Raw genomic sequence first — 24,999 nt, 5'->3', positions numbered from 1 at the left:
TTTGATTGAAGTACAATTCATATGTCTTAATTCCTTTTTTTAACTTTTAGTTCTAAGTTGGAAGATTATTGTGATCTTGATACTTCTTGGAGGCGCCATCTTTAAAAGCTGCTCAGATGTTTCCTCAGGACAAAATGGAGGTCCAGGCTCTTCTGGCCTGCTACGCCTCAGAGGGGTTTCCAGAGCTCGCAGAGGAACATCGACATTTCTTGGACCAGAACAAGGAGGGAGCTCGATAACGGCTAACGGGGTTCTTCACGAGGTTGCGGGAAGGCGAAGGAGCATCCGTGAAGCTTGGGGAAGCTTGTTATTTTTCTTCCCGATTCGATCGTTTATTTTTTTCCGCGTTCTCATTTCCCGTAATTATTTGCATGATATTTTAATTATTATGATTTATTTATCAATTCCAGCATTATGAGTTGTTTCTATTCCGCGGCTGTATTCAGAGCTCCCATTAGGCCACAGACAGTATTATTTTTAAGCATTTGTCGGCGCAGCTCATTGAATTGGGCCGAAGTGACGGGGCGGGCGGCGGGGGATCGATGCTCTGCATCTGTATGACAATGAAACAAGGTTTTACCAGCTTCAAGACGCCAAAAAAGAGAGAAGAAAATCAATGGCTCGCGATCGATGTGTGGAAACCCTTGTATGTGACCCCCATACGAAGAGGAGATAATGATAGCCCTGCAGGGGAGCGGCTCGGCTCGCAGCGGAGCAGACCTGTTAAGAGAAGCTCCGGTTGGACCCACGTATGAAGGAATAACCCGCCGTTGGCTTCTTGGTTCTTCTGCAAGCTCACACCTGGATCGCGGACGGCACGCGTCTCCTTCCGGCGGATCAGACACGAACGCCTAATCTGACGGCGGCGTCCGAAGACCAGGCGGGAGAGGATCTTCAAGCGACGCCTCCAGCAGAGCTCGGCGAAGGAGTGGAGATGTTTGTCGGCCAGGAGATGAGCGTATCGGCGGACGAGAAGATGGCCGGGACACGCCGGCCGGTCATGCATTCGTTCCAACTCTACAGCGCTTAGCAATACTAGCTGTGCAGCTCAGGGTCTCCAGTGGACCTCCTGCACGTGTTCAGACTGCGGGAGGAACCTGCGGATCCCGGCCCGGACGCGGGGAAGCTCCAGCCGTGGACCTTCTGGCCGCGATTTGGAGGTTCTGACCTCTCTTCCGCCCACGCGAAGCAGGAAGTCGTCGTCCTGGAAACTCCCCCCTTCTCGCTCCGAGTTCTCACCTTCTCGCACATGTGAGGCCCAGACGGCGGGCGGATCTGCAATCCCAGATCTGGGATCCATCCGGCGATGACTAAGACGACCGCCGCCCGACCTTAATGAGAAACACCACGGAGGACCTCATCTCCGCGGGGCTGGAGCCGGTCTGAACTTCTATGACAGACACTCCGGGACCGATTCTTCTCCCTCCAACTTCTCTCCTTCTTCATGAGGTGCAGCCACATGAAAGAGCCCGAGGGAGAAGCCGGCGCTCCTCAAACCCCCGCAGCTCGCCACGCTTCCACTGCGGTCGCGCTTCCAGAGACGACCAGCCTGCTTCTGATCAGCCCGCTATGCACCCTGGTTGCCGGTTCCTCCCTGACTCCGCTGTGTGTGTGTGTGTGTGTGTGTGTGTGTGTGTGTGTGGAAGCTCTCCCCCTTAACTCCACGTGGTGAGAATTAAACCAAAGCACCATCACACACATGCTCACACGTCAAAAAGGTTGCTGTGTGTGAATAGTCACACACACACACACACACACACACACTGGATGAATTGTGTTTCTGTCACAGGCGAGTTGAAACATCTCAGCGTTCTCCCTGAGGAGATGGTCTTCAGCTCTCCAGCAGGACAAGCACTGAGCGCCTCCTCTGACATGTAGCTGGTCCAGGGTGAGGAGAAATGTGAGGACAGGATGACGGGAGACGACATCTCTGATGGTCCTTCGCCTGGCTTTCAGTTCATCTCCTCTTCTTCATCTCACACCTCCATCCAAAAACCTCCTTCAAACTCTGCATCCTTCTACCTCAGATCTTCTCCATCCCTCCTCTGTCCACGTCCAAACCATCCAGTATGGTTTTATCTCCAGAACATCTAGCGTGTGGTGACCCTCTGACGGCCTCCTTCCTGATCCTCTCCGTCCTCCTCCCTCCCAAAGAGGAACCTCCACACCTTCACCTCTGCTGCCTCCAGTGGTCTCCTCTGTGTCTCCAAACCGGACGCCGTGGCTGCTCTCACCTTTATCTTCTCCAACTTTCCTTTATTTACAAACCCTCACGTCCACCGCTGACGTACCACCAGGAGAAGCTGCCCTGGAGGTCCTCGGAGAGCCTTCACACCCAGGCACGCCTCCGAGGACCTGCACATCTTCTCATCGTCGTCACAGGACAGCTTAAAGCCTCCGTGGTGGATCTGGTGCAATGTGAGCTTCACACACACACACACACACACACACACACACACACACACACAGACCTTCACTGTCATTCTTCTAATCCAAAGAATACAAACATCTTTCAAGCGCTTTGCTTGTTTTTCTAAACTGTTTTATCCTCCGCCCATAAAAACTCAGAATATGGCTGATGTTCCAAAAAGTAAAGTTAGACGCTGTTGAACAGCTTCTAGAAGAGGGAGGGAAGGTGGATAGAGTTAGAAGTGTGTGTGTGTGTGTGTGTGTGTGTGTGTGTGAGAGGGTTGATGAATCCAAAGGTGGCAAACAAGCGTCATCCACAGCTTTATAGCGAAGGCAATGAAAGCTAACTGTCACGGCTTCCCGGTGTAACAGGCTATTACGCTGTCACTTTTATGAACCGGGGTTGTCGTGTTATTTCACACCTGTAAAACCAGTTCCATGTTGTGACAAAGAGAAGCCAAGAGCCTCCTCTTCCTCCTCTTCCTCCTCCTTGTTCTTATTTTCTGAAACAGAATCCGTGTCGGACCACTTCCTCTCCTTCCCCGCCTTGCAGATGAGTCCCGCCACAATCCTCGCCCGCCCGATTTGCGTTTCCTCAGACGAGCCGCGGAGACACGGAGAGACGAGCCGGACGTTTCCCTTCGCCTTCATTTGAATGCTCATGCAAACGCGCGAGATGAATCAATCCCAGCGAATCAGGGCGCATCGCGCCGACCGTCACGTTTTATTTCCACGGTGAAGACGAAGAGAAGCGGATTGAGACGTCTCCGCGCCGTCGCCAAAACCCAACGATCTGGTGTTTTGGCGTTGCGGACGGGACCCGAAACACAGGTAAGGCTGACAATGCAGCGTCTGACCTGGGCGTGCATGCTGAGCTTGGATCCCTCCACGCTCGCCATCTCCGACAATCTGTCCTTTGTGGCCTATTTACCCTCGCCAACATCGCGCGGATGAAAAAACAAAGAGGAAAAAAAAAAAAAACCACCAGACCTCAAAGTGTGCGAAGCCTCTCCCCGCGCTCGTCATTACCGTGTTTGTTTATCTGCTCGCCGGCTCCCTCCGAGGAACGCCCAGCCTTGTTAAGGAGGGAGAGGAAAAACTTTAAAAGTGGAAATAAGGCATACATTTCATGCCCCGGTCCCAGGACGGCGCGCGGCGCCGAGCTGCTTTCCATAATGGTAGCTTAACGGGGAGCTAGCCAGCTGAGCGCGGGGCACGGCGCCCTCATTAAGGCACTCGCTCAGGAACAGATTAGCGCCTCATTAACATACAGAGAGGAGCGGGGAAAATAAGCGCTCTCCATTTCACAGTCTGAAAGGCCGGCGAAGCCCACGGTCGCTGATAAGTGGCGGCGAGAAGATGGACTCAGCTCAGCCGCAGATAAAAACTCCACGTATGGAAATAAAAAAAAAAAAGCTACGGAGGCATCCGGAGCGGGTCCGAAAACGGGGGCGACGTCCATCCGTCAGTCTCGGCACCCGTGCACCCCCTCTCTTTTACCTTCATTTAGCTACGAACGCAACACGAGCTCGCCGAGAAGGAGCGCCGTTCCAGCCGTGCGCGGATCAGAGCCGGCGACATGTTTACTGCCCGGCTAGGCTAATGCTAAAGGAGGCAGGAGGCCCAGCGGGGGGGAGGAGGGACATTAACCAGGCTGCAGAAAAAGTCAAGAAGAGAAATGAGAGCGGAGGACGGCGCTCTCTCTCTCGGAATCGCGCCGTGAAGGCCCTTTGGAGGGCGATCTGATAGCGAGTTAGCTCGGAAAATACCACCGCGACGGGCAACAAACAATAGCCTCCAACTCTGCGGAGAAACATCGATCGGGAATCCGCGGGTCCCGATCGATGGGGAGATTGTGTTTTTCTGCCTCCCCGCTTTCCAATCTGCAGCCACGGATTCTTTTTAATCTTCCAATTTATTAAGTATAATTAGCGAGCGTGCCCTCCGAAGGCACGGCGGCCTCCTAATTCCAGACCTCACCTGAGACGGACCCGTTTGCTGAAGGTCCCGCACGTGCAATCGGATACTTCAAGCCAGATCGGGACTCGTTTCGAGTTTTTTCCCGAGAGATTTCCACACGCCCTGAAGCGGGCGGCCACAGGGATCAGCATTTCAAGCCGAGATCCAAACTCGAAGGCCAAAGTAGCTTCACCTTCGCGGGGCATCGCTCCCACGCGTCACGTCTCCCTGTCACAAAAACACACAACGCCGAAGTAGGTATTTCCCCCGAGCAGGTGACGCCCCGGTAAAACCCCACACCAGAAAACAAACCGAAATCAATCCTGACTCGAACACGAAGCTTCAAGCAAAGTCTCACCCGACTGCACGGCAGGGAGGAGCCCAGTCATTAAGGAGCACTCAAGTTACTGCCAGTACTCAAGTTACTGCCAGTACTCAAGTGTTTCTTTTCTTTTTTAATATTATGAACCTGTGGGATTTTTCTCCATTAGTTTATTAAATATTGAGTTTTCCCATCCTCCAACAGAGCAGGCAGCTTTACTATAAAGATTTAGAGGCTTTGACAAATTCTTTCCATCTATTATTGATACCGCGAAGGCTGCACTGGGGGGCGATGTTTCCTCTAAGCTGCGCAACTGCGCAATTGTGCACCGCTCGCACAAGAAAACCTATCCAGCGCAGTGAGCGCACTGCAAATGCATGCACATTTTTTTCTGTATCATCTTGCTGTGTAACTCAGCGAGTGACAGGTGTCCAGCCAATCATACGATACGATGCAATCACGTGACGCAGCCAATCACGCGCATTGACGGCTCTGCCCATACACGCTATATAACAATAATAACAGGGAGGCGGAGTTAAGTGACGCTAATGCTAACATGCTAACCCCTTGTCATGGCGAAACGAGCGGGCGGTGAAAAATGCAGTTCATTCAAGTTGGAACGGCGGTCGGAGTTCGAGAAAATAGAAGAGCTAGCGGTGAAACTGGGTGAGCTGGGGTCACCACAAGATACGATACGTATTAAAAAAAATAAATTTAAAAAAATGCATTTGATAACAGTAGGTATCAGACTTGCCTGCTTGCTTTGAAAATAAAGCCAGCTTGGTTTTGAAGGCTCTGATGTTTGCTACCATTTCATGCACAAATGTTTTTTTTCCCTTGTAGCTTCACGTGCAGCTCATTCATGGGTGTCAGAACGTCCATTACATTTCATTACGGTCATTTAGCAGACGCTTTTATCCAAAGCGACTTACAGAAATTGCAATTCAATAACCGAAGATCCAGTAGTCGTTATTAAGAAGGCTAGAGGCTAAAGGCTAAATCACAAAGCCAATCATTCAGTTCAGGATCATTCTCAAGTAGCTCCAAAAATGACATCATCTCCTGTTTGAGCTCCAACATTCATTGATCCAATCATTCAATCATTTAAATCACGTATGAATTCTGTACCAATCTTTGGCGGGCCGAATGAAAAAGACCAACGGGCCGGATGTGGCCCGCGGGCCGTAGTTTGCCCACCCCTGATATAACATTTCATCATTTTTCACTCATTTTCACGTCGTGGAGAAATACAACCGTACACCCACTCATTCAGACGCCATAGAACGACATTCATTCACTCATTCGCACGTCATTTACAGAAATACAGACGTTCGGCCTCTCGTTCATATAACAGACAAAACCATTCACCCGGTCATTCACACACCCAGTAGGAGAACGTTGAGGAACCCCAGGCAGACCTGAGGAGAACCTGGATCCTCCTGTGGGCATCCAAGCAGGACCTTCTCTCGGTCTCTGTTTGTGCTGCACCTCCTCCAATGTGACTTGATAAAAGTCACTGCAGGTTGAGTGAGTATGTTTTACGACCGGCGTCTGACTGGACGTGGATATCCGCTGCCGCCCGCTTTAGCTTGAGCGTAAAGATAAATGAAGCGTCGGGGTCTCGGTCTACCGTCCACCTGAAACTCAAAATCGCGAGTAACCAAAGGGGCGCGTCGGTGCTTCCCGCAGATTCGTCCCGACGGGATGCGGCGAAACCTCGACGCCTCGCTTTTTTTAAGGGCGCAAATGGAAATTTGGAAGTTTGAAAAGCCGTCCCCCCCCCCCCCCGTCCGGTCTGAGTTGTGACTCATCCCTAATGGCCTCGGTAGAAAAACAGGGCTGTCAATGTGTTTGGCCTGGATTACTTCCTTTCTCCTGGCAGACAATGCGGCGTGACAGATGAAGACAGATGGTGACAGTTGCAGTTACTTTCCGTGTCAGAGAGACGCTTCTCTTCATAGGGACTCGCTGAGGAGCACTCAAACCGCCTTTTAATGCCGCCCATTCAGAAACTCGCTCTCGCTGCCGTCTGGAAAGGCACGGATGTGGAGGACCTCCTGGGCGCAACCCGAATAATAAATCACACTTTTGCTGATCGCGTGTGGGATCCGCTGATCCTCCTCGGGGGAGCGGCTGCCGTTCCAGCCCTTCTTACATTCGCCACCGTTTCAGATCAACTGAAGAAGCGCCGGGCCGGCAGAGCGGAGCACAGGTTAGAACAGGGGTGGGCAAACTTTTCGTCTCAGGGGCCGCATTGACTTTTAAAATTTGACAGACGGGCCGGGTCAGCATAACATACGATATATATATATATACTGCTCAAAACAATAAAGGGAACACTTGAACAACACAATGTAACTCCAAGTCAATCCCACTTGTGTGAAATCATAGTGTCCACTCAGGAAGCAACACAGATTCATTTGGACTTGTTTTTAAGGACATTACATCAAAGTTGGATCAGCCTGGAGTTTGTTTTTACACTTTAATTTGGAGTGCGATTCCTAATCCAGACCTCCATGGGTTGATACAATTGATTTCCATTGATCAGTTTTGTGTGATTTTGTTGTCAGCACATTCAACTGTGTAAAGAGCAAAGTATTTCATAAGAATATTTCATTCATTTAGATCTAGGATGTGTTTTTTAAGTGTTCCCTTTATTTTTTTGAGCAGTGTATATATGTTAGAAAAAACACAGTTGTTCACGGTACGTATCGGACTCGTCTGACGTTTGCTTTTAATATAACACCAGCTTGGCTCTGACGTTTGCGTGCATTTCATGCACAAACCGTTTTTTCCCTTGTAGCTTCACGCCCAGCTCATTCATGTGTGTCAGTAATGGCTGAATCACAAAGCCGATCGGTGTCATTCAAAATTCTCAAGTTGCTCCAAAAATGAAATAATCTCCTATTTGAGCTCCCACACTCATTGATCCAATCATTCAATCGTTCACATTAAGTATGAATTCTGTACCGATCTTCGGCGGGCCGGATTAAAAAGACCGACGGGCCGGATGTGGCCCGCGGGCCGTAGTTTGCCCACCCCTGGGTTAGAACCTCCACCTCAACGCCAGAAGGTCCACGCCTGGATTCCCACAGGAGGCCGTCCTGTGTGGAGTCTCCACGTTCTCCAGGTGGTCCCGCAGTCCAAACACATGGGTTTGTGGAGACCCTAAAACCCTGTATGTCTCTGTATGTGTGAGTGAGAGGGTGAACGGTTGCATTTCTCTACATGCAGCCCCGTGATTGGTCCAGGGTGAGTGAACCCCTCCTCTCGCCCAATCACAGCTCGGATAGCCTCCGCGACGCCGTTAGCGGTACAGATAATGAATGAATGAATAAATGAATGAATGAGCGTCTGGAAAGCAGACGTGCACAGCGGGCGCCAGGACTCTCTAGCAAACATCTCCACGTTGTGATGTGTCTGCGGCGGCGGAGCTTCACGGCGGGGAAATCCAACCTTCATTACAAACCACAGGCACATTTGTGGAAAAAAAAAGGCCTGATATCTCTAAAGTAACGCGTTCCTGAAAATAACATCCAGCCTCGCAAAATAACATCACACACCTCATTCATCCCGGCGCGGTAGCCTAGATTCTTTCCCCCCTTTTGGAATCTCACAAAGGCAAGAAGAAGAAGAGGAGGACAAAAAGAAGAAAACAGATATGAAAGCTTTGATTGTGCTTCATCCTTGAAGAGTGGAAAAGTAAACAAAGCCGGGAGGAGAGACGAGCGGAGGGGAGGCTGCAGGTGTCATCCACATTCCACGGCCGTCCTTTCGGCTTTCATGACCGAATCAAAACAAATCCGAGGTGTCACATCTTCGGCGTCAACCCTTCCGACCGCCTCCTCCTCTTCCTCCTCCCTCCATCCATCAACCCGGTTTGTTTAACCTGAGAGCAGGTACTCATTCACAGATGTACAAACATACCAGCTGCAGCCCAGGCCTCCATCTCACACACACATTCCAGCATGCCCGTGCACGCACCTGCCACACACACACACACACACACACACGGCTAATAATCATTTCCATCGCGACGACACGTAGGCCGAAATGCCGGAGTTGCTTTTCGCGCCTTCCGCCGCCCGTGTTTGCGTCGGGTCGGATCCGCTTTCAGCCCCGTCGTCCGGGAAAAACGCCAGGCAGGTGCGTGAAAGGCTTTTTTGATTTTTCCTCTGGAAAAAATGGATGCGATGCGTCGGTACCGGGGCTGAACTTTGACACCGGAGCTCTATTAAGGTGCCACCGCTTTAAAACCCCCTCGCTCAATAATGCATGCCAGGTACGCGAACCCAAACCGTCCGCCCGGGATATTCTGGACGAGAGGTTTAAAAGCTGCATGAGCTGCACGGCGAACGGGGGAGGACGAGGAAACGTGGCGGGATGGAGATGCCTAGCGATGACGGCAATTCTGAAACTTTAAAAAAAGAGGGCATTCGTGTGTGTGTGTGTGTGTGTGTGTGTGACTAAAAGGATTGTTGACATGCTATATGGGGGTGGAGGTTCTGTGATGTTAGAGAAGAAGAAACTGCCTTCTCTGGAGCAACGCCCAAAACCCATCTTCACCCCCCCTTCCTGTCCTCCTCCTCCTCCTCCTCGCCACGTTATCTCCACGCTTCTCTCTCCTTATCGAGGCTCCCCAGGTCCACAGCCGAGCCGGGGTCGACCCGCTCGCCGCTACGGCCCCCGTGGCGGCGGCGCCGGCACGTGCACCGGCTCGCACGCCAGCGGAAATCGAGGCACGTCCGGGATTACCGTCCCCCGTGCAGCCGTCTTGTTAAGAGCAGAGACGTCTCTCGTTCAGCCTCCACAGAAAAGATCTGGTGCTTAATGGAGATAATTGTGAAGCGCCTTGTGAAACCTATCAGGCGCAGCGGGGCGGCTTCTTCAAATCACACGCCAAACACGTCTGGATCCGGTGGAGTCGGAGAAAAGAGCCTTAAAGAGGGATTTCGGGCGCAAAGCGGCGAAGAACGGAGGAGAAAAAAAAAAAAATGAAAAAAAATCAAGATTGTGTTTGGTTGCCATGGTTTGCGCAGGTCGCTTTAACACAGGGGGAGGGAGGGGGCGTGGAGAGAAGGAACCGCAGGTATCTAAACACGTGTCTCCAGAAGATACGTGTGTGAAAACACCATGAAATCCTGATCATCAACGCTTGAGGTCTCACTTCTGACCATCTCTGATGTCTCAAAGTATGTGAAGATAATTCACTGGTTCAGAAGCTGCACTCTGCCTGTGATTGGACGAGAGGAGGGTTCACCCCGGACCACGTAGGACCTACAACAATGACCTACGACCCTGTGGACGAGCACGAGTACCAGAGTCCATATAGACAACATACTAGACTGGACTAAAAACAAAGATGGCGGATACAAGAATAGAGCCGCCTGTTCTTTTTCAGGTCTTTCAACGTCTGCAGAGCCATGCCGCAGATGTTTGATCACACGGTGGCGTCCAGCATCATCTTCTACGCCGTGGTGTGCTGAGGCGGCGGCCCGAAGGAGGCCAACGCTGACGGACTAAATAAGCTGATCGGGAAGGCCAGTTGAACTGGACCGGTTAGTGGAGGCGTCTGAGAGGAGGATGCTGGAGAAGCCGATGGGTATCGGGGACGACGCTAGAGCACCTTCGGCCGTGGACCGAGGAGCACCGAGGAACACCGAGGAGCACCGAGGAGCACGGCAGAACGCCACAGAAGGTCTTTCTTACCATCAAACTTTATAACTCCTTCCTCCCTTTCTGCAAGAAGGAAACCTGACAGCAAGAAAATGGATGTCATGTTTCAAGTGAATGGATGTTGGAGCAAAAGAATTTCCTTCAGGATGAATAAACTTCTACTCTCTGGACCTACAAGCACTCCCTCCCTCACAATGCAGGGTCTCCACTGGACGTCCCACATGTGTTTGGACGTTGAGGAGGAACCCGTGGTGGGAGTCCAACCAGGGACCTTCTCCCTCACCCCGGCCCAGATGTGGATGACGTGGCTGCAGATATCTCGGCGTGGTTTCCTCTGCTCTCAGGCCGGTATTATGGGATGTGGCGAATCCCGGCTCTCGGCTCTGTCGCGAAAGCTTATTCTTAAGCTTTTACATCCTGCGAGACCGACAATATGAAATGCCAGATTTTCTCTCCAAGGTTACTTTTTTTGTAGAAACAACACCCTCCGCATGCAAAACCTGAGAAATATCACCCGGGCGAGTTGAAGTGTGTGACATTTACCTCTATTAACCTTTCTTTTCTGCAGAGTTCTTTTCTTGCAGCTGCGGTTCGAGTCGGAGCCGCTCCGAACGGATCGCGTTCCACCTGCTTGACATGCACCGCGAGGTGAGATGGAAGTCCGCCCGCGGTTACCGCGTCCTTGTTTCGGTGTGTGTTCTTTAAACATGCATGAAGGGGGCCAAAAAAACCCCAGAAACATCAAACCGGGTGGAGGAGAAGCGGGGGGGGGGGGGGGACGCCTACGATAAAAAAAAAAACAAAAAAAAAAAAAACTGGTGGGTTCTGACACTTGTTCTCGACTCGGAACAATGGAGATTATTCCTCTACGCCCACCACCGCCGGCGTGTTCCGGCCTATCTGACAAGCTGTCATCTCGGGCATTGTTCTCCTCGTGCCGCTCCATGCTAGCGAGAGGTGTGAACAAAACTGTTTGCGTCGGGAGAATATCGCATATCAGCAGAGCATAATCCCTTCCACTGGCAGCGGATTCCACGCCGGAACCGTTCGGCCGACCTGCACTTTTGTCCCGGCGTCAGTTAAAAGCCCAAAGCGCTTCCCGTCAGGTGTCTTTAATGGCGCCGTTCCATTACGCGCACAATGCTAATGCGGCTACCTCCCCCGCCACCAAAGCACAGCCCCGCAGTGTGTCAAATGAATTTTGGCTTAAAAGTCGATCCGGGTTTTAGCAAAAGTACTTTTTCCAACATGGAGGCAGCATGGTAGCGCAAATTAGTGTGTGTGTGTATCATTAGCGGGAGGTGTGCGCGACACTGTGACCGTTAGCTCATAAATAATGTAAAAAAAACTGTTTGGGAATTAGACTTTTAATGATACCTCGACGGCACCGAGGGGCGCGCTTCGCATTTTTGTTCCAGCGCGCTTCGCCGGCCTTTGTGTCGTCGTGCACGGGCATTTGCACGCTCGCTAATTAGCTCAGAGAAAATAACATCGGGTATTAAAGCGTTGCACCCGGCGGCGTCGGGGGGCCGGAGGGGAGGGGGACTCGCACCACCTCCCCACATTTGGAATTTCTCTGGTTTTTGTGGGAAAGACCAGAGTTGCCGGACGCGGCGCATTGTGAGCCGCCGCCGCCGCCGCCGCCGATCCTCCAGTTCACCTCCCCCTCGCAGCATGTGGCATTCGGCGGGACTTTCTAATGACATTTAGCTTCCACCAATCGGGACCCGTCCATCGGTCCAATTAGAAGAAACAGCTTCCCATGTGGCGATGCTGTTAACAAAACCCACAGCTCCTCCTTGCAAATTTGGGGGATGAATTATTGAAAAGGGCAAAGCCTGAACACCTTGATGAGGCCGGAGCTGAATGGCTGGACTGACGTCGCTCCGGGAGAAAAAAAAAAAAGGGAAAAGGCCAAAGCTATCTCGGCAGTTCGCGGAGCAGCGGCCGGCTGTCTTTGTGCGGCGGCCGGGGCTTATCACGCAACCTAGCGCTCTTTCGCCGCCGCCGCTCCGAAAAGCAACTCCATTAAACAGGAGTTCAGACTCGGCGGGTCAAAATGAAAGATTCCAGCCGCCGTCGGCAGATTTCGTCAGATACTAAAATGAAAGAATTAACGACGCCGACGCTGCTCTGGAAAGGAAAACCGTCTCAACCTCCGATCACGTCCCGGTTAACGTCTCATATCTCCCCCCCCCCCGACGGGCTCCCGGTGACAACGACTTGCAGAGAGCGTGAAAAATGAATTCTCGGCGAATCTGCGCAGGTGCGGCATTCGTCAGGACGGCAGACTTTAATTTGAAAAAAAAAAAAAAAAAACAGAAAAGAATAAATTCACACGAGCTGTTCTATAAAAAAAAAAAAAAAAAAAAAAATCACATCGTTGCATATCAATGACTCACAGAAAGTGTTAATGGTGATAAACGATGCAAAACAGCTATTAAAATGAAAGGGCCGTGTTTTATTTTCAGATTATTCCGACAGGAAGGTCGGCGGTTCGATGGCGCCTCCCTGGATTCGGAGTCTCCAGTGAACCTCCTGCAAGTGTTTGGACTGCAGGAGGAACCCGGAGGAACCCCACAGACACTGGAAGGTCAACCACGGACCTTCTCGCTGCGAGGCGGAGATGCTAACCGCTGCGCCGCCGTGCTGCGCTCAAAAAAGGAATCAACTTTTACAACTGATCGGTGTATTTCCGCTGCGTTGTGAGACGACCGAAGGAAGTAAAAACAAGTTTCTCGATCGATGCCCCCTGGTTTGGTTGCGCCGGAATTTGATCGCGCACGTTTCCCGACTCCCCGATGGCCGCGCCCCCCCTCCGCTCCGCAGCTTGCTAACAAATGACTTGACAAGTGGAAAGAAAAAGCAGACGCGGCGAGGCGGCCGCCCAGAACACCCAACCGTTCAACGGCAATTCCTGGGAGTGCGAATACGCCGCTTTCATGCGCCGGCGTCCGTCTGAGACGGCGAGCGCGTGCCGGCTGTCCCGGGCGTCCATTGAAGCTGCAGATGACAGAGCGGCGGCGCCGTCTTCTGCCGGCTCCCCCGGCCCGTGACCCACCTAACTGCTGTTCAATGTTTAAACGGACAAATCATCAAAGAGAGCCGGCTGTCGTTTCGACGGCTCGCCATTTCAGATGCGGCTCCCTCAATTATTAAAAACTGACAAAAAAAACAACTTTCAGAAAGACATACGCGGGTAAGATCGGCTTTGGTAACTGTGGAATTACGTCCGACGTTATTCTGCCTCTTTTCCTTTACCTCGAAGGTAAGAGTACGTACAAATACATAAACGTTCTCCATTTGGACGGCGGATCCAACACCTTGGGGCTAAAAAGCGCCTGACACTGGATTAGTCGCCCATTCGAGGGCCGAATCGTACCATCGGGAGCAACCGAAGCTTCGGCGTCTCTGCACGAGGACGCATCGGTGCGGCCGGGGATTGAACCGCCGCCTTACGATTGGAGACGCCCAATGAAGGACAGCCGGAAAACGTACTCGGGGGCGGGAGAAGTCGGCCGGCACCGACCTCCTCGGCCTTTGCAAACATACGGCGCTTGTTTGGTTTCCACGTTTGAAATTCCTTCCCCTTTCTTGGCTTAGCTTTGCTTCCTGGATCACCGCAGCAGGTCAAACTCTAATCCGCAGGTTTGTTATTAGTTAGTTTGTCATATCAGTTCCATCTCAGGAAAAAGAAGCCGACGACCCTTCCTGCGGCAGAACCAGCAGATGTCGCGGGAACCATGTTGTTCCAGATCTTTCTCACTTTAGTATCCTGTCACCGTGACATGCTAAATGCTCACCGGACCAACCGGGGCTCGGAGCCCCTTTGGGTAGCATACAGGAGGAGCCAAGGTCAAGCCGTGAACCTGCTGACCGGAGGGACGCCATCCGAACCCCATCCTTTACAACAGAACCCCGAGTCCGGCCCACGTGGGTCAATCGGAACTGCGATGGCAAAACATTCTTGTAGAAATCTTCCTGTCGTGGCAGCTGGACTTGAGTTTCTTCCCGTGAAGATGTTTCAGCTGTCATCCCTGAAGCTGCTTCGATTCTACTGACCTGCGCGGAGCTTCCAAATCTACCTGCCGGGGTTGTGGGGGGTTAATGGGCAGAAACTGAGTGTAAGAGGGGTTGTTATGCTAGCGGGGGCGTCGTTCATTGCGGACAAAGGAGCGACTTTTCGACGACGTTTCACCGCGACCTGGACGACTGAGAACCTCCACGGACACGGATTCCGTTCACGTTACTCGAGTGTGTTGCTTTTCCGTTGCGCTCGGCTCGACCCTCAAACGGCGTTGAGTTTTCTCGTACGGCCCCGTGTAACAATTAACTGCCCGGTCCGTCTTTTACAGTGAGGGTGTGTTTGTTGTTGAATAGTCAGATACGATCTAATTGCGTGGGTCAATGAATCTACAGATTCACCGAGTCATCTGTCCAATCCCAGAGCAGCTGATAAACACACACTCTTCTCAGGAGCATCTACCTAAGAGTTTTCATCCGGCCCGAACTGAAAACTCCAAAACACACTACACGCTTTAAATGTAGCCTTGGCCGGGATTTAAAAACCAAATTACCCTCTTTGCTCTTTGGTCCTTTTCCGATCCCGGAGCAGCAGATACAGGAGGCAGGTGAGGAAACACCGAAGCGCCTTTTCTTACAAAAAGATCCAAGATCTTTTCACGGCTCCCGCATTTTCTTTCTTCACGTCAACGAAAGCTCCTCGCTCGCCCGCATCACCTGGAGACATCAAGCCTCCAGATTCTGCATTCATACCAATCCCTGTTTACACAGATTAGAGGACCTTCCCACGCAAAAACACTACTTTTCTACAAATATGACCCTTTCTGAAGAGGATCACAATTAGAATTAGTGTTTGGGCTGGCACCATTACACACACACACACACACACACACACACACACACACACACACACACACCTCAAAGAGATGCAGGTCAACCAGCACATCCTGACAAAGAGAGCAAAGAGAATACATGAGAAAAGGGGGGTGTATTATTGTGGATGTGTTTGAGATGGACAGTGTGTGTGTGTGTGTGTGTGTGTGTTCTTTCAAAGCCTCCACATCTTGCCTCTTCTTAAGACACTGCAGAGGAGCCCTGACAGAGCTCACCCGAACATACGAGGTCTGTGGGAGTTTCTTCGCTCCAAACAATAGCGCGCAGGCTCTCGCCAGTGATCAAAGTTCCCCGGTAACCCACGGAAACGCTGCAGCGCAATCCTTTGCCATTAGAAATGAGCTCTTAAGATCATTGTAAACTTCGCCGCGCACCAAAATAAATGTCAAACGCATAATGGACTCGGAGGCAGCGGCGGTAAATTTAAATCACACGAACGTTTGACACGGAAACCCGAAACAAAAACTCTTAGCGAGAGCAAATGACAGCTCCACAAATAGGCCCGACTTCAAGACGATGGCGTCGCTAAACAAACAGCCTCCCGGTCCGCGTCGGCTCGAATCTGCGGAAACCACAACAAACCGCCGCCGTCTACGGTCCCGTGTTTTGTTTTGACCAGACGCATTTCCGGAGCTAATCTGTCCATCTGTCCTGCCTCGCCGCGGCGTCAGCGCGGGAAAACACACCAGGATCAAGTCTGGTTTCAGACGGGACGCCTTGATGTAGCCGCGCTATCTGCTCCGACACAAAGCTTCACTTTGTTCGTACCAAAGACGGCAAGAACCTGGTCCTACCTACTTACACCCACATAGATACCGCAACGCAACACAAAGACTTTGCACGCGCACACACACACACACACACATGCACACACTTCCCGGGCTGCATTTCCCTCCGGGGTGCCAATCAAAACATTCGTAGCAACAGCGTCGCTTTTGGACTCCCGACGACATGGTTTCCCCTCCGCATTCCTCCTTTCTTCTTCGCAATGTACCGGAGAGAAAAGGAGCCTCTCAATGTGAATTTTGTCAGCGCTGCTCGGCAGCCTCTCCTCCGTTCTCGCTCCCTTCCCCGCTGCAACAGCGATCCAAGAGATAAAAACCTGCCTCTATTATTAGCTCTGTAATAGAGGGCTGTGGATGTGAGGATCTGACAAGGAGATAATAACAAAAGTGCTTATTCCTCTGTTCCCCGGTGCTCCTCCTATATCATTTAGAGAACACTGGCAGGGCAGCAGCGGCTCGCGGCCGGCTAATGGCCTCGGACTATTACCGATGCCACCGTAAGCAAAACTTGCCATTACTCAATTTGTGTCGACATTAAAAGGAGCGTCATTGAATTTAAGAACGTATCCGTTATCCGGACGCTCCATCGGGATACGATAAATAATCCGGCGCACCAGCTGGATGCCGAAAGGCCGACCCACGGAGGTAAACTAAGGAGGCGCGGATTAAAGGATGGAGCGGCAGCCGCTGACGCCGTTTGTCAACGCAAACCTTTCCTGCGGCGCCATTTCCAACGTGACACACCAGCGACACGGACCGACCCGGAGAGCCGGAGAACAATCCTCCTCCTCCTCTCTTCAAGCCCGATTATCGCTTCTATCTACGGGTGTGTTACGCGGTGCTCGCCGAAGCCCTCGCCGAAGGAAATAAAAAGAGTTTCAAATCTCTGAGGTCATCCAGGTGAGCACAGTTTAGCCAGAAGAGGTGATCTCACGCAGGTAGAAGACCAAAGATGGAGCTCAAAACACACAGATCCTCTCCCAGCCCGTTCCACATCCCCCTTCTATACTAAATCACATTACATTACATTGCATTTGGCAGACGCTTTTATCCAAAGCGACTTACAATAGAGGACACAGGGACTGCAAATACACTTGCAAATACACTAAATACACCAAAAGCATGAAAACGCCTGAAAATACACGAAAGCGTGAAAATGTGTCATTCACTGAGTGTGTGTGTGTGTTTGACATCACAGAGAAATACAATATATATCCGTTATACTTGAGCATCAAGGGCGGTGAGCAACAAAGTAAACAAAATGCTGCCTCCTGCTTTACTCCTCTGTGTGTGTGTGTGTGTGTGTGTGTGTGTGTGTGTGTGTGTGTGTGTGTGTCAGCCAGATATTTAACTCTTTCCATGTACATACACTGGGCTCAGTGCATACACATTCAGATGAAAGTGTAAGTCTCTCTGGATGTGTGTGTGTGTGTGTGTGTGACTGGCGTTCTCCGTGTGGGTGTTCTGCCGAACCTAAGAAAGTGACATATCAGAGCAGCTTCCTGTATCTATAATTCATAGCGCGGGCTCTAAACAAAGAACAGAGTGTTCGGCTCCCAGCAGACATGCTACCGGGGAAGTGACACAGTTGCTAAAGCTGCAAACAAAACACAGGCGTATGCAGAGGACCTGGAGCTAATAAGAGGTATTAGAGGGTTTGATAGCAGCCAGACTGACGGAAGCATCTGGAACACGGAGTCTTTACTTCCACGGCGCCTTGACGGATTCTCCCTGACCTACGACGGCAGGACGGGACACGACTCGGTCGGGCGTCTGCGCCGCAACAAAGGAGCTTTCAACGCCGTCCCGTATCCTCCCCCTCCGTGACACACACCTGTAATCCCGCCAGGAGGACAATCACGCGATAGGAAGAGCCTTGGATTTCAAAGTTGCGGAGGAAAAGCTCATACCTGTGTGTGTGTGTGTGTGTGTGTGTGTGTGTGTGGTTTCTCGGCTCTGCTCGTCACCTTCCCCGATCATCTGCGAGGCGCCGTCAGATGTTTCCTTTCGAGGTGCTGCGACCGCTTTCCGCTCTCACGCCTGACCGAAGGCCCGTCCGCCTGACGCTTCCTTCCACCAGGCGTTAATTACGAGATCCGTTGATTCCTCGAAGCCTTAAAAGGCTCCTGGTAGCCGAACGTCAATATGGGGGCGTCTTCTAGGCGATTACCCGACGACCGGCTCTGCTTGATTACATTTCTGCTTGAACAGTTCGGGAGTGTTAGTTGCACAAAACAAGGATTAACCTTTAACCCGGGAGAGTTTAGCCCAGAAATAATATCTGATCGCCTGCCGGAGCGAGCTCAGTCTCCACGTCCGGCGGTGATCTTTGGCTTTTAATGGATGAATTCATCGATCGGCACGCGATTCGCCCGAGGTTCATCTGAAATCGATCATTTCGGAAAAAACGACGATGGTTATTGGGCGACAAACCCTCTATCAGATTTCCTCTTCTGGAAACGTTCCTGCTCTTTGTCAGGAGCTGCACAAACGCAGGAGAGCCGCCACCTCCCCTCAGTAGGTCCACCTACACCAGAAGGACGAGGGCCGTTCGTTTGAAGACAGCAATGTATTCTGTCCGGAGAAGACGGACGGTCTATAGAGGAGTCAAAGAACTCGTCTTTGTCAAAACAGAAAAGCCAACTGTGAACAGAGGAGAGACACAACCTTTCCAAACAGCGTACTGGGATCCACACCGAGACGGACCGGGACCTTCTGCAACCTCCAAACAACCAGGAAAGACCCACCATCGGAAGCAGCCCCGCTAGCGTGATCCGACAGGTTTCGACTCCTTTGTTCGGCTTTGCCTTTTCACATTCCGATCCAGGTCATCCCACAAGAGTTGTTCTTTTGTTCCGACGAACGACACCCCCATGAGCATAAGATCCCCCGTTACTCCAAGCTTCTGCACATCAACTCCTCCGTTTACACAACAAGCCACCACAACCTAGACACGCCCAAAACCCTGGCGGTTACATCGGGAAATTCCCCACGGGTCACCAGAGAAGCCTCTCCGATGACGGATGAAACCTGTTCATGTGGCGACTCAAGTCCAGTTGCCACGACGAGATGATTTCGACGAGAACTGGTTGATAAGCGAAGGCTCCACCAGGGGGCGGCGCAGAGTTCGGAGCTCATTTCCATCGTCAGAGTTTCAGACGCAGGTCGCAGTGGACGGTCTCCGTCTGCGCAGCCATTGAATACATGGCGGCGTGTGATTGGAGACTTTCTTCCCCAGGTTCTACAGGTGTTGCCTTTCACTGCTCGCACTGGAGCAAACAGCGCAACACTGCCCCCTCAAGGCTACCGGCGGTACCGCTGTGTTTGCTGCTCCGTGGGCTCCGGGAGGACGTACAAGATCACACGGGAAGCGGACGCCCGGGTCGGACTGAAGGATCCGTCCCGTTGTTTATTAGACGTAGAGCATAAACCAGCCCCGAGGAAAGCCTTCCCTCGCCAAAGAAACAAGCTCCCGGTTCTCGTCAGGTAAGGACAAGAACATGTTTCTCACCTTGAGACCGAAGGCCCTCCCTCACCGGCAAGAAACTCTCCCCGGTATACGTCCGTCATAAAGTCACGATCAAACGAAGACGTGATGATAGCGAGGACAACAATTTCCTTCGGGATGAATAAAGTTGTTCTTATTCTTCCATGGACGAGGGTTGGGATGTGAGGTCCGTAATATAAATGTGGGGTACTTAGTCTTGTACACGCTTCAACTTGAAAATGTCACCACGGCTACAGTTACTATCTGGAAAATGTAAGCGTCGGCTGGAGCGAGGCGGTAACCTTTTGCAGCTGCGCTGCCTGCATCCTCCGAGCGCTGGGCCGGCATGTCTGGACTCCTAACAGCGGTCGGAGGACTGTGCTGGTTAAATGAGGGGTGAAATAAGAAAAGAGAAGCGATTTCATGGAAATAAAAAAAACACAACTCATCAACTAAGAAGGCCATAGGCATTCGGAGGACGACCGACGCGGAGTCACCCGGCGTGGATTTGCGTATGCTACCTGAGTGACGTGTTTCAACGGCATCCGGATAGGAACAAAAAAATGTCTAACAATAGCCCGGTGCCTTCGCGTTGTTTGTTCTCACCTCCCACACTTTGGAGACGGAGGGCTCAGGCATCGGAAGGAGACAAATCACGTTAAGCTCTTATAACAGCAGAAGTCGGGATCGGAAGGACCGGGGACGCCACTTTATCCGTGGGCAGAAGGAGCTCTGCCTCTGCGGACGGGTTATACAAAGCTTACCGTTGACAAAACTGACGGCTCAACCTCGCAGACTTTAAGAGCTCCACTTTAGGCCACGCCAAGATGGCGACGACGTTTCGGTAACTTGTGAAGCGCTGCCACGCCGTCTCTATCGCGTAGCGGAGCCGCCTAGCAGGGAGCTAACCAGGAAAATCCGGAGAAACTCGGGGTTCGGGGTCTTTACCCAAGGACACTTCAGGGGGAGGAGGTCGACCGTGTCATGTCGGGTAGGTTGTCCGTTGACTCAACGCTAACTAGCCATTAAATAAGCCCCGCGCTGCTGCGCTCCACCCGTTACTTGCTAACAGTTTGTTTGTTTGTTTGTTTAGAAGTTTATCAGGACAGTGTACAAACACATTAAGCACAGAGGCAGAGACGTTTGTACCAGATTATAGCTCATAGCTAATTTCCTAATTAGCTCATAGCTAATTTTAGTAGGACAGATACGTCAAGGAGGACATTTGGACTTTGGTATTCGAACAGTCATCCAGGTACATTTGGCAGCCAACTTCAGTATTTCCTTTCCATTCGCTTTGGTCTCTGCAAGGAAGCGTCTCCATCCATCCTTAATCGATGAAGCAGCTTTTTCTGCGAGTTCCTGTACCTGATTGTTCTGCTCATGCCATGAATGGGCGGAAAGAGCGAAACACACCGGCTTGTGTTCGAGACATCTGGAGAAGCGAGGATTTTCCAAAGGTGTTATCGGGCAGGAAATTCTGCTGTTGTTTACAGGCCGACTTGTGTTCGCAGCTGCGCGGCTGGCGAGTTCATCGCGGACGTCCGGCCGGGATGATTGATTCCATCGCTTTGATTCAACGGAGCAAAATTGGTAAGCCATCTGTGCTGCTTTTAAGAAAGACCTTTTTAATATTCCGCCGGGTCGTTACGCACCTCCCCTCCACCGCTGCCGATGTAATATTTATCTAAGATGTGAAGAACGCGCCGGGCACTGATCTGACATTCCTAAAGTACAACGTTCACATTTAGGAACCGTTAAATCACCAAGCCTGACGCGGCAGAGCCGGGGAAAATGGAAACACTTAACCGTTCCGGCGCCAAAGCGAACAAGCGGGGGGGATCAGCCACGACCGGATGATTACGGCGGCGGCGGTCCACACGAGACTTAAAAACTACGTTCTTCAAAAGAGATAATCGTCCGCCATTGGTAGGCTTTAATTGCCGGGCGTTAAAAACATGATGCAATCCGCTACCGTCCTTTCCGCGCTCGCTTTCAGGCGCGTTGCATCAGAATCCGACGGAAGCACGAGTTCCTCGAAGCGCCGTTTTCAACTCCGTTTACGACGAGGCAACTGAGAAAAGCGGTGTCAAACACTAACCTCCTCAATATGTGTGTGTGGGGAGGTTTGGGGGGGTGACTTGGACGCAAACTTAACTCTAGGTATTTTGCAGCGTGGGCCCGACTAACCCACGGCGTGCCAGGTTCCAGGATAAGTGGCACTCAAAGCCTTCAGCCAAGGCCTCCACTCTGGAACTGTGTGCATTTTCATGTATTAGGTTGGCACAAGATTGCAATGGTGGGGGGAGTCATGGGCAACTGTGTGTGTGTGTGTGTGTGTGTGTGTTTGTATTCATGTAGATGAGAGAAAGACATTGTGTGCCAGACGAGTAACGGCTGCTATTCTATTTATTCCGCTATGTGGTCGAGCTCGGAGGTCGCCACGGCAGCCGGCCTGTGCCCCCGTGGTATGTAGACACTGTCGCTGTCGTACACAAGGCGACAACTCAAGTGTGTGTGAGTGTGTGTGTGTGTGTGTGTGTGTGTGTCACAATCAAGCCTCCGAGATGCCGTCATCGCTGAGTGCGCCGCCTGTATTTGACTAAATGACGGAGGAAGCGGAGAGCCTGCTTCTGGTTTAGCCGATCTCCGCTCACAACTGATTTCTCCCACATTTCACTGCTCCTGATTTAAGCTCTGAGGAATTATCCCGGAGATGAAAAACAAGAAAAAAAAAACACACATCTTCTCCTCCTGGGTTTCATTTTTCACCCCGGTTTCGGGTAAAACAAGCTCCTCTATCAGCGGCAGAACGCACGCTCCCCTCTTCCCACAACATTTCTCCTCGGTCCAGGAGAAACTGGAAGCCATTATCTCTGGTCAGGATTTTGCAGCTGCGCTGTGGTTAGCGCCGCGCCGTCCTTGAGACGCGTCCAGACCGCAACGCGGGATTTAACCTGTAATACATGCTCGAGAGGAGCACCGAGACGACGCGACTCCCTCGCTGTTGCCAGGGTATTCTTCACCCTCGCTAGATGATTTGAGAAGGTTGGCTAGCGGGGCTAGCGGGGCTAGCGGGGCTAGCGGGGCTAGCGGGCCCTCTGGAGGATCCCGATCCTGCTACAGGTTGGGGTGAACGAGTGCGGCCGACCGGACCCGAGCAGCTCATTTGCGACGTTGTTGACATCGTTACGGTAAGCTCCTCTCCGTGGAGGTTACGCCGCCCCATCTATCGAAAGCCTTTGGAAAAGACCGTCATCTCGCACAACTCAAGTTTTCAGAGTTTTTAGAGATTTTACAGACTGTGAATCTTACAGAGTCACTATCGATAAGACTACGACTCAATTCTTTCGGCAATCTATTCCCAGCATGCAATGTTTCCAGCGCTCTATTCCAGTCCAGCGCTTTTCCTTTTCGGCTCGGCGGCGATACGTCGGAGGGTTGACGTGGTCCGAGCCGAGCTGCTCGGCCCACAGCTCCGCTCCTCTTTCCTGGACCGTCCGTATTGATCGGGGCTTCCTTTGCCGTTCACATTGATCCACGCCGCCGGCACCGCTCTGGGGATTGTTTGTCTACCAGGTTTCCTGTTGAGCTCATCTATTGGTTGTTGATGGTGTTACGCTGCTCAGACACCAGGGCGGTGCCTCCCACCTGATAGGACTGAGGCTGCGGGGCGTGGTTTACATCCCCCGCGTTTTCTGCTTCAATGTGTTTCCTTGTTAGTTGTTGTTATTCACAGAGCTGGACCGGCAGGGCGCACGGCGTCATGCAGTTGTTGCACAAACCCCCCGAAATACTGAAGATACATCGCCCTCATTTCCTGCTGCAGAGGTACAGCCTGCCTGCCGCTCAGAGGCCAGATACACTCCTCTCCCCAACGGTTTGGGTGGACCTCACCCCACATGCTCTCGCCGCCAGGCTCGGACGAAGGCGGCGTCTTTGGCCGACTCCCGTGTCCGACCACCGGAGGACTCCTCCACTTCGAGGTGGACCTGGTGCCGTCCGTTTGGAGGACGTGCCCGAGACTGCGGCGATCACCCTATGTGGATGCTTTCGCTTCTTTTGCATGTCCTTCACTTGAAGGTGCAGCTCAAGCCTGTCAGAGACTGATGGACTCTGTGTTGGGGGACTTTGCGATTGTTTCCTGATGACGCCCCGGTGGCCAGCCCATCGGCTGAAGAGCACCTGGCACGGATCTGCCATCGTCTGGACGGCCGGCGATTGACTTCTTGGTCGCCACAAGGCGCAACCCTTTGCCCTCGAAGGTTCAAGGGGTGGAATTTCCACGCCGAGCCTCTGTCAAGGCTTTGCAGGAGTTTCTAGGCTTTTTTATAACCACTTCCTCCCACACCTGCTCACCTCCTTCAGCCACCTCACTCTGCGGCTTAAGAAAGCTAGTAGCCTCGTTGACTGGACCCCCAAACATGTCCAGGCCTTTGACTGCTAGTCACACCCTGGCTAATGCAGCCCTCTTCGTCCATCCCACACCCACGGCGTCCATTTCCGTGACGATTGATGCCACTGACAGCCGTGGGGGAGGGTGGCCAACGCACGGAAAACACTTGCATTTTCTTATCCGCGAGCAACACAAGTACGGCGTTTTTGGACCAGGGGTTGCTGGCCCTCGTTCGGGGGGGATTTTTGTGTTCGCAGAGCTCGTGTCGGCTCGTTTGGTTTCTGTGTGACATGATGCTCACCGCTCAGCTCTCCAACCCCCAAACGACGGCCCAGTTCAGGTTCTCGAGACAGGCCCTGAGGGTTTAGTGCTGGATATGGTGGGCGTAGGGTCAGGTTGGATCACACTTAAACCGGCACCGAACTTGTGTTTCCGGCTCGGGGTCGCCCTCCTTCAAGAACCCCAGCAGCGCCTCTGCAGGTTCAATGTTGTTTCCACTGGGGGACGACACAGTGGTTATTGCAGGCTCCTCAAGCCTCCGGCAAGAGCCTGATGTGTCCAGGATGTTTGGGGTGCCTCTCACCTGAAAGGACTGTAACCGGGGTGGGCGTAGTTTCTGCTTCAAGGTGTTTTCTTGTTAGTTTTTGTTATGCGATTGAGGAATAAAGTTGAAGCTGGCCGTTGTCTTGGTTTCTCATTCCTCATCCTGCCACGACGTCACCATAAAGACCCAAAGACTTGAGAGATTATCAAACATGTTTGATATTGTCATGCGCTCAAGACTTGGAAAAGACGGATAAGATCAACACCAAACAACCAAGGTGACGGGAGTTCTGCCTTATTACGATTAAAAAGTTGCCTGGTAACCGTCCGTGCCCGTCAAGCTGAAGTGTCATTCCGACACATGGCGGCTCCATCCGCCGTCCTTCCCACCCAATCAGCTTCCAAACGTGTTTTTGTTTGCCGACACCAGACCGATCAAAACCAATGACATCGTGAAAGGGGTTGTTTAGAAACCAGGCTGGCGAGCGGGAAGGACCCGTGGCAC

The 24,999-nt window shown here is 52.0% G+C and overlaps 1 protein-coding gene and 1 long non-coding RNA gene across 2 annotated transcripts in view; one reads left to right on the top strand and one right to left on the bottom strand.

Moving 5' to 3' along the window:
* Positions 1 to 24,999, bottom strand: part of commd10 (COMM domain containing 10) — a 58,957-nt gene that overhangs the window by 14,884 nt on the left and 19,074 nt on the right. The gene's annotated exons all lie outside the window — the stretch shown is intronic.
* Positions 1,645 to 2,054, top strand: LOC147218190 (uncharacterized). The gene is made up of 3 exons (XR_015108824.1): positions 1,645 to 1,668; positions 1,790 to 1,888; positions 2,028 to 2,054. It is a non-coding gene; the product is annotated as an uncharacterized LOC147218190 (long non-coding RNA).

The sequence above is a fragment of the Fistularia commersonii genome, chromosome 26 (assembly GCF_037954325.1).
Source record: "Fistularia commersonii isolate RoL2024-O1a breed Wild chromosome 26, RoL_Fcom_v1.0, whole genome shotgun sequence".
NCBI lineage: Eukaryota > Metazoa > Chordata > Actinopteri > Syngnathiformes > Fistulariidae > Fistularia > Fistularia commersonii.
This window is presented reverse-complemented; position numbering and strand designations above follow the sequence as displayed.